We start from the raw sequence: 16,266 nt of genomic DNA on the forward strand, positions 1-16,266 counted from the left end.
ATGAAATGAGAAAAGAAAACAGAAAGAGATGTCTGCACGCATATATACAAACAATTTTTAAGCTTTTAAAACAGCTCATTATTTGCGCATTTGACTCTCCAGCGCACTGAATGGCTTCATTTCTGCCAAAGATGACATGTTTTCTGCTAACGCTAGTTTGGGTGTAGTGTAGAAGAAATTCATCAAAGTATTGTTTTTCCATTGAACCAGCTAAATTTTAGATTCCCAAGCGCGTCAGCACAAATGAGATACTTCAAAACCATCAACATGGAAACACTGAAGAGGTTGGTGATGGATTTGAAAAATTGTGCAGGAGTTGAAGAAGTTAGCAAGTACTAGTAGAGTACTAGTAGATGCTTTTGATGTTACCAAGCAGCACCTATTATACATAGTAAATGAGTCGAAGCTCCGAGACAAATGCTCGCACAAGGAATCTGTTGTAGTGCCTATTCCCAAAAATCCGAAATCGTCGAAACCTGAACTTTAGTTATAGAAGACCGTAGACCTGTAAACATGTTACCAATGTACGAGAAAATTCTAGAAATTGTGATCGAAGAACAACCTTTGGAACATGCAACGAAAAATGGAATTCTGGTTGAAAAACAATCTGGGTTCAGAAAACATCATTCATGTGAAACGGCACTCAATTTGTTGCTACTAAAATGGAAACAGGCTATAGAGGAAAAGAAAGTAGTTCTAGCTGTATTTATTGATTTGAAAAGGGCCTTCGAAACAATTGATCGAAGAAAACTAGCCGAATTACTTTCCAATTATGGTGTGTCTGGATCTGTTATAGAATGGTTTGAAAGTTACCTCTACGGACGAACACAGATAACTCTTTACAGAGACTGTAAATCCGCAGCGGAACCAGCGAATCTGGGTGTGTCTCAAGGAAGTGTTCTGGGGCCATTGTTGTTCTTGCTGTATATCAATGATATCAAACAGGTGTTAAATTATAGTGACGTGAACCATACAAATACAAATAAAACAAATACAAATTAAACACAAATTTCTGCATTACTGGAGGATTAATTAGGCAAATGAAACCAAATTAAGCACATTGAGGTTTTAGGGTGCAATAAATGTTTCTATGATGGTTAGACTCTCCATCCCCCTCTCTAAGGGTGGGGCTGCCATACAAATGAAAGACGAATTTCTGCATAATTCGAGAACAAATCAAGCAAATGGAGACAAATTTGACATGCGAATGTTTTAAGGGACACGAAACATTTCCATGGTGAATAGACACTCCTCCCTCTCTCTCTCTGAGGTGGAGGGAGGGGGGGTGTACTGCCATAGAAATGAAGCATACATTTCTGCATAACTCAAGAACTAATCAAGCAAACTGAACCAAATTTGGCAAATAGAGGTTTTAGGGTACAATAAATGTTTCTATGGTGGTTAAACACTCAACCCCCCTCTCTAAGGGGGGGGGCTGCCATACAAATGAAACACAAATTATAGGGGGCACACAAACACAAACTTCTGCTTAACTCGAGAACTAATCAAGCACAATTTGGGATGTGAGGGTTTTTGGGTATGAGAAATGTTTCTATAATGGTATGTATTACACGTATCTCAACCAAAAATATTCCAACCAAACATGACAATCGAAAATTTTCGGAAAACTCTGGAGGAAAAAGGAAAAATTCGGAAAATTCAATTCCTATGTTCCAAGCACGATGAAACGCACTCCTATACCTTCTTCTATCTACACCAATAAAAAATTATCGCCGAATGTGTTGATAAGAGCAGAACTCGATGAAGGAATTGTCCGATTTAGGGCTGTATTTAATCTATCATATTGTCTGTATAAAACATTTATTCCATGTAACGGAGAAACATGTTATTTGCATGTGGTTGAAAAATCTTGAACGATAATTGTGTCTGAAAGAATCTGATGTTATAATGATGAGTTTTGTTAGAAATACGAGGAATTTTATAGTAAAAGGTAAATTCATGTAGATCGACAGATGCAGCAGATCTGACTGCGAGTTCCAGTGGGAATGTTATCCTTAGAATTTGAAGGGCCTGAAGTATTGGCTTAAATTAGACTTGGGGATGCTCAGCTGTCTGGACTCGGAAACGATCGCACGGACATAGGTATTGCGCTCAATTCCCAATCGGTCAAGGATTTTTTCGGGTTGGAAATTTTCTTGACATGCCATGGAATAAAAAAGCTCGCGTGCTGCCTTATAAAGTTCATCAAATTTAGAGTCTATGTCTGTAGCACAACCAGTTCGTTTTATTTTTATTTTATCTTTTTTACTGATTCAGATTGATAATACAAAAGTAAATTCTTATAACTAATTATCTTAAAGATAACTCGTCCGGCTCAAACCTTTGTTGGGGAATGAGGTGGGACCATCATTGTTATAGTCTGGCTTTATGACGTTTTCTTTTTCAAGGATCAGTTATCGGATGGGTCGTTGACAATTTGACAATAATCGTATTCAAACTGTACGGCAGTTGTTCACTGAAGCAATCGAAGGAGAATTTCAACGGGACGTTGTATTATTGCATCACGTAACAACAATTCGAGTTCGGGTCAAATTTTAGAGTGAGATTCCCGCAGGAATTTAAAAAAAAAGAACAACAAAAAATTTGCTTCAAATAAAACAAAAGGCGAACAAATGAAAGCACGAAATGTAAACGAGCGCGAACTCAATTTACGGTATTCCCAATTGATTTCCCCCCTTCAACGTGACATAATTTGATACGTGACGGGGAGAGTGGGCGATCGTTGCGGGATTCTTGAGTTATTGCAATTTTATGCCAATCGAGTGCCGTTAACCTTTAAAGAGTAAACCATAATGGTTTATGTTAAGTAAATAGTACTTTTAGTGTCAATCGAATTCGAAAATTTTAACTTCCAAGTTTCTACTTCATCAATTCCAATAGTTTCGAAAGCGCCATTTCAAATGAAAATAGCATTTACTTCGACCTCGCGAACCGGCAAAGAAACATTTCAACGCCAACGCCTGTGGAGGGCACATTTCCCTTTCATCTGTTGCTGTTCCTAAGTTCGCCGGGATCAGAGAGGGTTCAGTTTATCCGCAACCCGAGGACGGGTCCAAATCAAACAGAGCTCTTTTCTTCGGCTTCCCATACTGCCGTTCTACGCATAGTTGTCCCATGTTACTTTCTGACAATTTGCACTTTTCTTCATAAAACGATGTTTTCATACCTAATCTTCCGGAAAACACAAGAAAAGTTATAGTTTGTTCCCAGCTTCAAAAAAACATCAAGCTCAATTGTCCCATGTTGATATTCTATACATAACTGTCCCATCATGTATTTTTTGTAGAACGATAATGAATAAATCGGTTGAAGTAAAAGAATTTTATGTCATGCTTTCAGCATCACTAATGCATCCATTTATGGTTTGGAAGAACGAACTAAATCTCAAACAAAGAAACAAGTTAAGCACGTGTACACCTAGCGAGTGCCTGATTACAATGAGATTTATATTTCACAAATGTATTGCAGATCACTTCCTTCTTCATAAAATGTTTTTATGCATAATCTTTCAACATCAAGTTCAATTGTCCCATGTTGATATTCTATGCATAACTGTCCCACCATGATTTTTCAAGCCCGTAACCAAGATTGATTGATTCAAGTAAGGGGATCTGTTCACATTTCATTAAACAATAGTTTTCTGCTTATAAAAACCCAGTTAAGTGCAAAAATGAAATGTCTAAAGCTTATATGGTAGAAAACTTTGATTGCGTTTATCTCAGTTGCTGATTTTGGAACATGGGACAACTATGCGTAGATCGGCAGCATAGTCTTGGTAGCAGTACTCTTGTTTACTTTAACCCCTTTTTGCTTTGTTTTTTTCAGTTCTTTCCGGTCCGTAGGCTAAAACAATAACAGCGACCATTCTTGTTCTGTGCAGCATGAGTGCTCTATAGTTTGCGCTACGAAAAGGAAAGTGAATGTGGGTTTTAAATCTCCGCCAGGCTGAGTTAAATTTAGCCAGAGAATTAGTTTGTCTTTTGAATACATTAAAATGTTGGCAGAATATTTCGAAACTGGACAGAATAAAATCATACCTTACAATGTGGAGAGAAACTTGTTTCATGCATGTTTTTGACGAAGAACTACGTCTTTCAGTGAGTGTTCAAAAACAGAAAAAGGTCACGATTTTATGAAATATGCAGTAGCATTCAAATACCACTGAAATTAATCGAATCGTTCGAACGAAAGTCAAGTACGGTTCTTTGAAGCGCGAATGATACTCAGAGCATCGAAACAATAAATTTATAAAAAAAAACTGTTAACTTTAGCATTGATATTTAATGTCGATTACTCGCTGTCTAATTCGGTACTGAAAAAATAATCTTATTGAATATACTAGTAGTTTTTCAGTATCTTTGAACAAAATTACATCTCCAATGCTTTCAAAAACATTATTCGAACAACAATCTCTAGCGTTGCGTGAATGTCGCTGAACTGGGTGCGATATACTACGCACTAGGGATCATTGAAACATTGCCCATCGACCATTATTTTATTTTTTCAGACAGTCTCAGCTCAATAGAGGCAATCCGCTCAATGAAAGTTGATAAACGCTCATCTTTTTTCCTAACAAGAATAAGACAACTATTGAGTGTTTCGGTCGAAAAATTATTCAAGATTACCTTAGCATGGGCTCTCTCTCATTGCTCGATTCCGGGGAATGAGAAAGCGGACACGCTAGCTATGGTGGGCGCTTCAGAAGGTACACCTTTTGAAAGGCAAATTGCTTATAATGAATTTTTCCACATTCCTCGTCAGCACACGCTCGTAAGTTGGCAGCGCATGTGGAGTGAAGATGAGTTCGGTCGTTGGTTACACACATCCCTAAGGTCTCGACGAGTGCATGGTTCAAGGGATTGAATGTAGGTCGTGATTTCATTCACGCGATATCTCGGCTTATGTCCAATCACTACAACCTAAACGCGCATCTTTATCGCATTGGGCTCGCAGCAAGCAATCTATGTGATTGTGCGATGGCTACCACGACATCGAGCATGTTGTCTGGTCGTGTATCCGGTTCCATGCTGCCCGCTCTCAGCTCTCCAGAGCATTGAGGGCACAAGGCAGACAATCGGATATCCCCATCCGGGATATCTTAGGTAGCCGTGATCCTGATCTTCTGCTCCATCTATACCTGTTGCTCAGAAACGCCGATGTCAACGTTTAATGATGTTTCCTTCGTTGTGTCCCTGTTTCATATCCCTCCTATCCGATCTATAAACTTTTACTTAGTCGCGGCAATACATACACACACTGCAGACTAGGGGGCGTTTCTGATTAACGGTCAGCTGCATCCCAATAGGAAGTATCCCGTGTCGGGCACACGTACAGAGCACTGAAGACTGCAACATCCCATGTATGAGAACACTTGTAATACTAACCTCGAGCCAACCGCGAGTAATCGGTTACATATTACTAACATAGTTATAAGACAAAAATTTGCAAAATATTGAACTCCCGGCCCCGTTAGGCTGACGCCATATGAGCCTTAATAAAAATATATATTTTGGATAAAAAAAAAACAATCTCTAGCCAAACAAGGGCACGGAAACTGTACAACCGGCTACTCAACAGGGTGCTATGAACGATGCTAAAATCGTTGTGAAAACTTCAAGCAGAACTGGCAGTGGGGAACTCAATTCAGGGCCATAAAGGGAAAATGTCAGTGGGATACACGATATGTTGGCTCCTGTCAGTTCAAAAGGAGTTTACTAAAGACGTCACCCGGGTGCGGCTACTGCAACCAGTGCATCCTGATGGACGACGAAAATACGTCAAACAGGATTCAAGAACGCTTCCAGGGCCGCTATTCTACACGAAACCTGTTGAGGAGGAGGTGGACGATGCTGAAAATTTTGGAGACAAGGTTCTAGTAGCGCAAGCTTTTTTTACTTACGGTCTGCGGTCTCCTATTTTCTTCACAAAAGGTATTAGGTGTACCGGTAAGTTTGTTCAGTTTTACATCAGAAGACATAACTTGATTAATATTCCAGTGAATCAATTTTCCAGACATTCGTTGGAAAGCTACTGTCATTGCGCGTCTTTTTTAGTATATGACAAAAAGTTGAAGCGTAAACAACATAGTTTTTTGCCACTTCGAATATGTCGAATTATTTATCAACGAGAATGTTTTTGCGGGAAATGTTACTTCATTACATCAATATGAAGATAAAAGCTGCGGGAAGTTGTCGCATTTTGGTGGAAGTTTAAGGTGACCATGCTCCAACTGAGCGAACGTGTCAGACGAGGTTTGCGCGGTTTAAAAGTGGTAATTTTGACTTGGAAAACGAAGAACGTCCCGGACCGCCAAAAAGTTTAAAGATGAAAAATTGGAGGCTTTACTCGATCAAGGTCCGTCACAAACGTCAGAACTTGCAGATACACTTGGAGAAGCTCAGCAAACCATATCCGATCGGTTGAAAGCAATGGGAATGATCCGAACGATAGGACATTGGCTGCCGTATGAATTGAAGCCACGAGACGCCGAACGCCGTTTTTCACGTACGAACAACTGCTCTAACGTCATAAAAGAAAGGTGTTTTTGCATCGAATCGTTACTGGCGATGAAAAGTGGGTCCATATGGATATATTCACGGCCAGAAGGTTATGCTGTCTATTTGGTGGGACCAGCTGGGTGTGGTGTACTATGAGCTGCTAAAACCGAATGAAACCATTACGGGGGACCTCTACCGATGACAATTGATGCGTTTGAGCCGTGCACCGAAGGAAAAACGGCCACAATACGAGCAGAGACACGATAAAGTTATTTTGCAGCATGACAATTCAGGCCAGGTTTTGTATTATAGAAACTTTAAACTTCTTCAGTTCATTCGTCTCTAGCCTTGAGAAAGGCCCTTGGAAAACTTTATCCTACTCCTGCACTACATCTCCAGCCTCATTGCCTTGAGAAAGGCACTCGATCCCTCGTCGTCCAGCTCGTCCAGCTCGTCCAGCAACGATGTTGTCCAGTCGGTGTCCACACAAAGAATGAAAGTGTGCCTCAGCGAAATCCACTGTTTATACCCTAGGCAAATATTCCCCTTCGTTCTTCTTCTTTTTCTTTGTTCACGGAGACTTTAAATCTTACGATTTCCCCTTCGTTGTTCGTCCATAAGTTGCCCGTTATTGACAGCTCTGTTCGGCAAAGCACACAAATGGACAGAACAAATGTATGGGAAAATGGAAACGCTTATAGTTTTCATGAATTTTACCCATTTACACACCATGGGATTGTGATGTATAGCATATCAAACAAATCTTAGGAAATTTCCGATTCGTTTCGTATGTAAATCGCCAAAATCCGTCCGCGGCAAAAATAGTTATCAACGTTAACTTTATTTCATAAAAACGTGACCTGTTTTCTGATTGGGCACCCTTAATGAAAGACGTAGTTCTACGTCAAAAAACACAGAAAATAAAACGAAAATATACGCATATCAGAAATAAAATATTTTATCCAATATTTACGGAATCTCACCGGTGAACTCGTCGGAACAGCTGCGAAAGAATCGCCAGAGAAAACAATTTTCTTAAAGATGACCTTTTTCAAGGCTAGAGGCTAGAAGAAGAAGAATGAGAAAGGCAGATCATGGATACACTGTGTATCCGCTTATCCGGTTTTGACTTGGACGGAACTTTTCTGAAGAGCAAGAAAATATCACAATTAAAAAAAAAATTAATCTTTAAAAATTTGTAACGAGACTATCGCCCAAAGTCAAATAAAATTTCGAAACAAAGTTCCGAAATTTTAATTGTTTATTTTACGGAATAAATTTAAATTTTCCTGCAGCGTAACAATAATAGGTTATGTTATTCGGTATACAATATTGCTGTATTACAACTCACGTTTATGGATTTCTCATGAATTCGTACCCGAACTGGATCCTATATGTATGCGATCTCTCAGTATTTCCTGGACAAAAATGTTCAATAAGTAATGCATCAAAAAATCGTATCTACCTGAACTACCTATCAGCGTATTTATATCTATATAAGATCTAAGTGACGTTTTATTGAATTTGTGATATGAATTCTATACAACGTTTCATAGAACGGTTCAACTTGCATTGTTCTTTTCCAAGCAAAGAACAAGAAGTTGAGCTGTCTGAGGAAACGTCAAAGAGTCTTTTCAAGAACCTCAGCAAGGTGGATACTTTCACTATTGAAAGCTCTCGCAGTTTCAATGTCGGCGCGTTGCTTCTCGCCAGGGATGTACGCAACTAGACCATTTTTCCAAATCCGGAAAAAAAATGGAATACGGAAAATGTTCTAATAACGAATAAATATACCGGGTATATAAATATGAAACCAGATATATAAATAGGTAACCGGAAATATTAAATCGGAACCGTCCTCACCATAATGCATTATTTGCTTGTTTGGACATCTAGCATAGTATTTCAACTCAAAACAAAACAATTTTTTATTAGCATAGGTTTAAAGAACTTTCAACATAATGTATGAAATTCGGTTCGTCAGGTACGAAAGGAAGTCCTCCATCCCTTCATTGAATTCTGTCTGGCGATGAAAAGTGGATATATTTCGAGAATCCTACGAGTCAAAAATATTGGCTATTTACTGGGAACCATCAACACCGGTTGCACGGCTAAATTGCCATGTACGGAAGACAATGCTCTGTGTTTAATGGGATCAAAAGAGTTTTATCTTTTATCTGAGTTATTCAAACCTGGCGGAATCGGTGATATTTACGCTACCGAAAACAAATAGTGAACTTGGATCGAGCTTTGAGTAAAAACAACCATAGTACAAAAAAGGCAACACAAAGTGATTTTGTTGCATGATCATACACTGCAGAACCGCTCAATGAATCGATTTAGTCATTTGATCGGGAAGTTCTTTCACATGCAACTTACTCACCAGACATCGCTCCTTTCGGCTGTCGATTATTTGAATCGATGGAAAACGCACTTGCTGGGCGAAGCTTCGTTTTTTACGAAAATGTGGGAAAATGGCTTGATTTGTTACTAAAGAGGAACAGTTGTAATAATCATCAACAAATGCTTCACTACCATCCAAACCACATATGTAGCTCTCAACATATAATCAATTAGAACACCGAGGCCGAGAAATAGCATCGTAAATGACAATTCTACATGTCTCGCAACCCATACGGCTGCTGTCTCAACTGTCTGCCTTAAAAATGCCCACTCCACCCATATTCAACACCCATAAAACACGCGGAGTTCAAAAGTGCAAAAAGTTTCACTAAATAAATCTTGCCGGCTGAGAGTAATCTCTGCCAGAGAAAGAGTCAATATTTGTTCGGTCACGAACTTCCTCTCGAAATAACGTGATTTGCTCGGGTGCTACTGTTGAAAGTAATAACGACACAGAGGGGTGAACCTTATGATTTATCTTTATCATCTTGATGATGATGATGATGATGATGATGATCACCATCATCATCTTCTGCTTCTTCTAGCTTCTTCTTCTTCTTCTTCTTCACCGGCGTATGTCGGGGTGCGTCATCATCGTAACACCAGTATTCCAGTTCGTATGACATGCAAATTTATGGAATATGTAACTTCCACCTGACTCCTGTAAAACTCGTCTGCAGGAGGAATCATTTGCAAGCAAAATATCCTCCTCCTCACAGGAGAGAGCTCCGGGTGGTCGCACTATATGCGTGCATAACACAATTCTTCATCGCTTTCCTACTCCAAGGGCTCAAAATGGAGGAAGTCGAGAGCGCAAAAACAACATCAAAGTTTTTCGGCTTTCCCTTGATAAATCTGGATGTGTATTTTAGGAACGCCAGGAAATGCTGTTTGAGAAACTATAAATATTTTTCTTGCACTTCGCTTGGCCTCCGCTGCTTTGTTCTACACCCCCGTTGCCTTCCCTCAATCTTGATGCTGCTCACGGAAGCGAAAGTTTCACGGTTGCTTAGAGCAAATGTGCCATTTGCTGAAAAACTTTATTAAATTTAGATAAGCGAAACGGGCGATAGTTCGCAAATCGAGGATGTAGCCCTCTCTGGATGTAGCGACCGGGATAGGCTCTCGGATGTGCTGTAAGATGCTGTAAAGTTATGCCTGGGTAGCCATAGCCGAGGGCACGACCGTGGTGAAACTAAACTCAATTATCTTCCTCAGCCGCTCAATACGAAAGCAAAGTAAAGCTCAAAACTATCAAGTTTTATGGCAATGCGCAAAGAGGCAAAGCTTTGCCACGACCTCAGGATTGTCTTTTCCTGAATATTTTCAATAACGCTGGTTGTGAGGTGAGAGGGAGAGGGGCGCATTGCAAAAAAGCATTGCAAAAGTTTTCTACTAATTGGCTATCTTTTAGCTTTTGGGGGTAAAGCCGTTGTGAGTGATTATTAATTTGTCCCAGAAGTTCCTAATCAGAAAATCAATAGTAGTCTTCCCCTACCATATAGGGGAGAGGGAGGCAAGTTGGCGACGTTAAGCTTTGGCTCTTAAGTTAAGCTCTTGGAATTTTTTTTTTTTTTAATGTTGATGCTGATTCATATAGCCTGAAGTGTTTTCTATCATATTATCTATTGGATGGACAAAAAAAAACTAAAAAACTTGTCCGCCCAAAAGCTTTGCGCAAAAAGCGTCGAATTCGCCATCTTGCCTCCACGTGGCCTCCATTGCCTGGAGGCAAGTTGGCGAATATGGTTTGGTCACCTAAAAATCAACAAAATGTAATAACAATTATTTATTTATCCTTGGTTGGAACAGTGGAAATGCCATTTTCATCAACACTATAAATGTCACACGCAGGAAAACGATACTGAGGTCGTGTATCTCCCAAAGCTCGAAAAAATAAGTCACAATTTTCTTATTTGAACGCCATTCATCGAGCCGCTGAGGTGTTTTCTGGCTTTCTCAAAGATAGCTTATGAGCCTTCATAAACATTTCAACCCATGTCCGTCCAGCGTATGTTCCTTTGAAAGGGTGCTCTATGCCATTTTTAACCGCAAACGAATAGGCAATTCTTCGAAGCTGGACCTGAATGTGGCTTTAAAGCGGCCTTTATTGGACGACTTGCATAAAGAACATGGAAACGCAAATTCTAGATTAAAAATCTAACCTCCATGTCTGGATATTTTCGTCGATAGCGTCTCAAAGTTGGTTCTGGCACACCGAAGTGTTTTGGAGCACCCAGAACAGACAAATCTTCTTCTATAGCTTTCATAACATTCTCCAAACTGGTGCCGACCAATATTGGTCTCTTTTTCGCTTATAAGTTCTAACCATATGCAATAAAAAACCAAAAATTAACATAATGTAGCAGTTCGCCAACTTGCCCCCAAGCGACTTTTTCAATAAAAAAAATGAGTGGGTTATATCTATGATATAACCGCAAGGTTCACGTGGAACTACCTTAGCTTAGCAATCATTCGTTTGTATTGATTAAATTCTTGATTGAATGAAACAGTTTCCAAATTCAATTGAGTTCAATATATTTGCTCTGTGAGTGAAAAAAATGAACAAATGCCGTGTAAAGTCAATTCATTTATTGTGATTGATTGTTTTTCGTTACAAGTAAATTTAATGACGGACCTTTTACGTTTGGTATGATGACTAGAACAAAATATATGTACGGAAGAATTATCAAACGTTTGATGAACCAGCCTAAGGCTGAAAATCTTTCCAATAAAGACAAAAAAAAAATTATCAAACGATTATTTTATTTTACATTTCCCTCTGAAGTTCACATCCCAAAAGTGTACATACTTCTCGAATCTCGAATTTGCTTGAAACTGGGAAGTTCATTCGCTTCTAGTGGCTGCACGATTTTCCCAGGTTCCTAAGTTTAGAAGATCATGTTAGGACAGACATATTCCACTCTGCACAAAGGCAAGCGAGGACAAAAGTACTCGCAGTTTGCATTTATTTGCAGAGCCGATTTCCCCAGAAACCTCGGTTTTGAAGTCTGTGTTAGGGAAACACATTTCAATCGGAACAAAAATACCCCCGATTTGTATGAATTCGCAATGCCGATTTTCCCACGCTTCATGGATTTGAAGTCTGTGTTAGGGAAACACATTCCAGTCGGAACAAAAATACCCCCGACTTGCATGAATTTGAAATACCGATTTCTCCAGGCACCTTGGTTTAGAAATCTCTATTAGGGAACACATTTCGGTGGGAACAAAAGCTCCCCCTACTTTCGTGTGTTCTTTTTCTTCTTTTTGGCTTTAAGAGGGTTTAAACTTTTCAGTTCACTCGCCTCTAGGCTCTTTCGTGTGTTTGCAATGCCGATTTCGCTGCTTGGTTTTAAAGTCTGTGTTAGGGAACATTTTTCGATGAGAACAAAAGTCCCCCTACTTTCATGTATTTGCAATGCCGATTTCCCCAAGGCTGCTTGGTTTTGATGGCTGTGTTAGGGAAACCGTAAATCGGGCCAATCAAAACGATGCAGTTAGGGCGTTTAGATAACGCCTAATATTTTACAGTTATTCAATTGTGTATCTAATGAAAAACAACATTTTGTTAGTTGCGATAGATGCGTAGAAATATTCCCTATCAAGTGATGCAAACATCTCTCCTATCCAGTACGAAATGTTCGAGCTATAAGCATTCGAAATCTTTCATTTTTTCCTGCATGTTCTGTGTTTAGGTTTTCATTTTACCCTCCATATATTCCGGTTAGACGTAGTCCCACGTCAAAAAAATAGCTGAAAAAATTCATGATTGAAACTTGCCGGAAACCAACAGATTATGTACAATAGAGTACCTTTATCATGTATAAAATTATTTTGAAATTTTAACTTTCCTCATATTTAAAGTGGATAATGAAATTTGAAGAAACGGAAAAAATAACAAAATCACGATTTTTCTAATTGTTATTTTTCACTTTTTTTTTGGGATAACGTTTTTGGCAGAGTTACGGAGTACAAAGTTTGGCCTTGTTATGATGCATCTTCAGTAAGAAGTAGGTGGCGCTACCTTCATTACAACGGGTCAAATTACCGATTCGTCATCTTGCCTCCCTCGCCAACTTGCCTCCCTCTCCCCTACATATGTACAGGGTTTTCCAATTCGGGCTTTCGAAAGTATACAGCCCTGCGCTGACAACCGTTTGACATAGCTGTCAACCAAAGCGTCTTATCGCTAGTTGAATGTCTTCCATTTTACAATATGGATCGTTTTAGCATCGCACAACGTGTTAATTTTGTTAAATTATACTATAAAAATGATGAAAACCCGGTATATGTTTTTCGAGCATTACGGACGGATTTTGGTCGTCATTGTATATTGTATATTGTATATTGTATAATTCATCCGACATTGTGTTTGTGTTAATGAATAAAAACTTAGACTAGTTTACATACATGAAACTCCACATAAATACACAGATAAAAAAAGTCATGCTCTCCTCAATCTATTCCTAAATCGGTTTGACGGTTCTCCAAACTCAAACGCAGATTCCACCAAAGAAAATTCACGAATCATCGCTGTCATCGGTTCATGATATCCGTATAGAGTTCGATGGAAACTTGGCTGTAGCAGGGATGATTGCCGCAAAGTCCTTCGGGGAACATGGAAGTCAAGTTGTGCAAGTAACTGAGGGCAGTCCACTTCACCGTTCAGGAGTTTCGCTACGAATACCTGCCGGTGCAGTTTCCTTCTGTCTTCCAGCGTGTCCAAGGCTAGTAACATGCATCGATGTGAATAGGGTGGCAAATTCAACGGTTCACGCCACGGTAGGTTGCGCAATGCGATTCTCACGAACCTTTTTTGGACACACTCGATCCGATGTTTCCAAATTAAATCATATGGAGACCAGACGATAGATGCATTCTGGAGGATAGGTCGCACTAACGAGCAATACAGCGCTTTCAGACATTGCGGGTCTTTAAAGTCACGAGCTATTTTGGATATAAATCCCAGTTGTCGATTTGCTCTACAGATGATAGAAGAGTAGTGAAGATTGAAATCCAACTTCGGGTCCAATAGAACACCAAGGTCTGTTACACGATCTTCTCTGCGCAGCGTAACATTTTCAACAGAGTAATCGTAGAGGATTGGGTTCATAGAGCGGTGAAACGTTATCACCGCACATTTTGGAACGCTGATATTGAGTTTATTGCGATGGCACCAGTCAACGAAAGTATTCAGCAAAGTCTGAAGACGATGGTAATCCTCAATCGAGTAAACAACAGCATACAGTTTAAGGTCATCAGCATAAATCAGTTTGCATCTGACTCCCAGCAGAGCTGCCACATCGTTGAAGAACAATGTGAACAGAAGTGGTCCTAGGTTGCTTCCCTGCGGTACGCCGGAAGTGCTACTGAACGCGGAAGAGATACACGAGCCAAGTCGCACCCGAAGAGTTCTTTCCGTCAAGTACGATTTCAACCACGTTATTAGATGCTCGGATACTCCAAGTCGCGAAAGTTTGCAAACTGGATCCGTAGCGGATATTGTGAACCCGTGCATCATCGTAATGTGCGTTCGGCCGAAAATATTGCTGCTGTTGCTGCCAGTGTGGAGGATGACCCGAATGTTTCGATTTCACGGCGTGCTCAGCAATTGGGCTTGTCAAACACATTGTTGTGGCGAATTTTGCATTTGGACTTGCACCTACATCCATATAAAGTCCAACTGGTACAAAAATTAGAGCGTGGTGACCATGGAATGCGTCGGGCATACGTCGATTGGGTGGACGAACAACAGCAGCAAAATGCTGAATTTTCGCGTCAAATTTTCTTCATCGATGAGGCACATTTCGAGCTCGGTGGCTATGTGAACATCCAAAATTTCCGTATATGGGGCTCAGAAAATCCACACGTGATTCTTGAGAGTCCATTGCATCCGCCAAAAGTCACTGTTTGGTGCGCATTATGGTCTGGTGGAGTCATCGGACCGTATTTCTTTGAAAATGAGGACGGCGAGACGGTAACTGTGAATGGTGAGCGCTATGGCCGCATGTTCCCCGATTTTTTTTGCCACAAATTGAAGATATGGATACGGATGACATGTGGTTTCAGCAGGACGGCGCCACGTGCCACAAAACACGACCGAACATGGCCATATTCCGAACGAAATTTGAGGGACGCATAATTTCGCGTTTTGGTGATGCCAATGGGCGTCCAGATCATGCGATTTGAACCCGCTAGACTTTTTTTTGTGGGGATATGCGAAAGACCGTGTCTATGCCAACTCTCCGCAAACTCCTGAATATTTCAAAGACAACATTCGTGAAGTTATGACCGAGATACCGTCCCATATGTACCGAAAAGTCATTGAAAATTACCTGTTCCGGATCAAGGTGTGCGAAGAAGCCCTAGGTGGACATTTGAATGATGTTGTATTTCACACATAATGGCATAAACCAAACTTTGATTTGAAATAAAAGTTTCATCGAAATTCGAATTCTAAGTGTGTTTTATTTCAATTTACTTTCGGAATTTAAAGTTGGAAAGCCCTGTATAACTGCAACCAATTGGATATAAACGAACCTCAGGCAGTCATAAGACTGATAAGGAGATTCTTCCTCAATGTCCAAATGTGCAAAAGAGAGTTTAAGCGTTTGTAGTGTTTAAATATGTTTTCATTCGACTTATTATTCTATTCAATTATTTTCCATGACAAATTTTTTAAAGTACTTTTGAATGTGTAAATCGAGAAACATTTTTTAAGCGCATTGGCAGATTCTTAAAGTTCATAATTGCGGGATATATACAACCAAATCGAATATAGTTGGTTCTAGGAACATTATTTTGATTTCGTGTTTCATAACGATGTAATTCATAGAGTGACTACAAGTCTTTGTTATGCTTTATCGAATCATTTTTCACTTTGTATATAAAAAGGACCGATTCATAAAATTTAATTGCTTGAAGTTCATCAAATTATTTTTCCTATATGAATCAATGGTTGTAACGTGTGGATCTAAATATTTTTCCCAGAAAATTGTTCTCATAAACTTATTGAGAGTAATTGCGATTTTGCTTGTTGAATAATTTGGTGCGTTTTGCCATATAATGTTTAGGTAACAAAGGGCCTGGCCGGGTAAGGGAGTAAAAAGTGCCCCCAAACCAAATCACTAGCTGTATGGCAAATATTGTAAAGGATATTAAATAAGAAATTTTGGTGGTTTATTTGAACCCCTATGTGGTTTGACGTAGGATCTATAGTGAAAAACGTACTTTTTCGTTTATTTCACGCCATCCTCAAAAGATCCGAGATAAAAATACTGAATGTGCATCTTACTACGGTGTATCAAAAAAAATTATCAAAAAAAAATTTATCAAAAATTTT

Source organism: Toxorhynchites rutilus, chromosome 2 (genome assembly GCF_029784135.1).
Source record: "Toxorhynchites rutilus septentrionalis strain SRP chromosome 2, ASM2978413v1, whole genome shotgun sequence".
Classification (NCBI taxonomy): domain Eukaryota; kingdom Metazoa; phylum Arthropoda; class Insecta; order Diptera; family Culicidae; genus Toxorhynchites; species Toxorhynchites rutilus.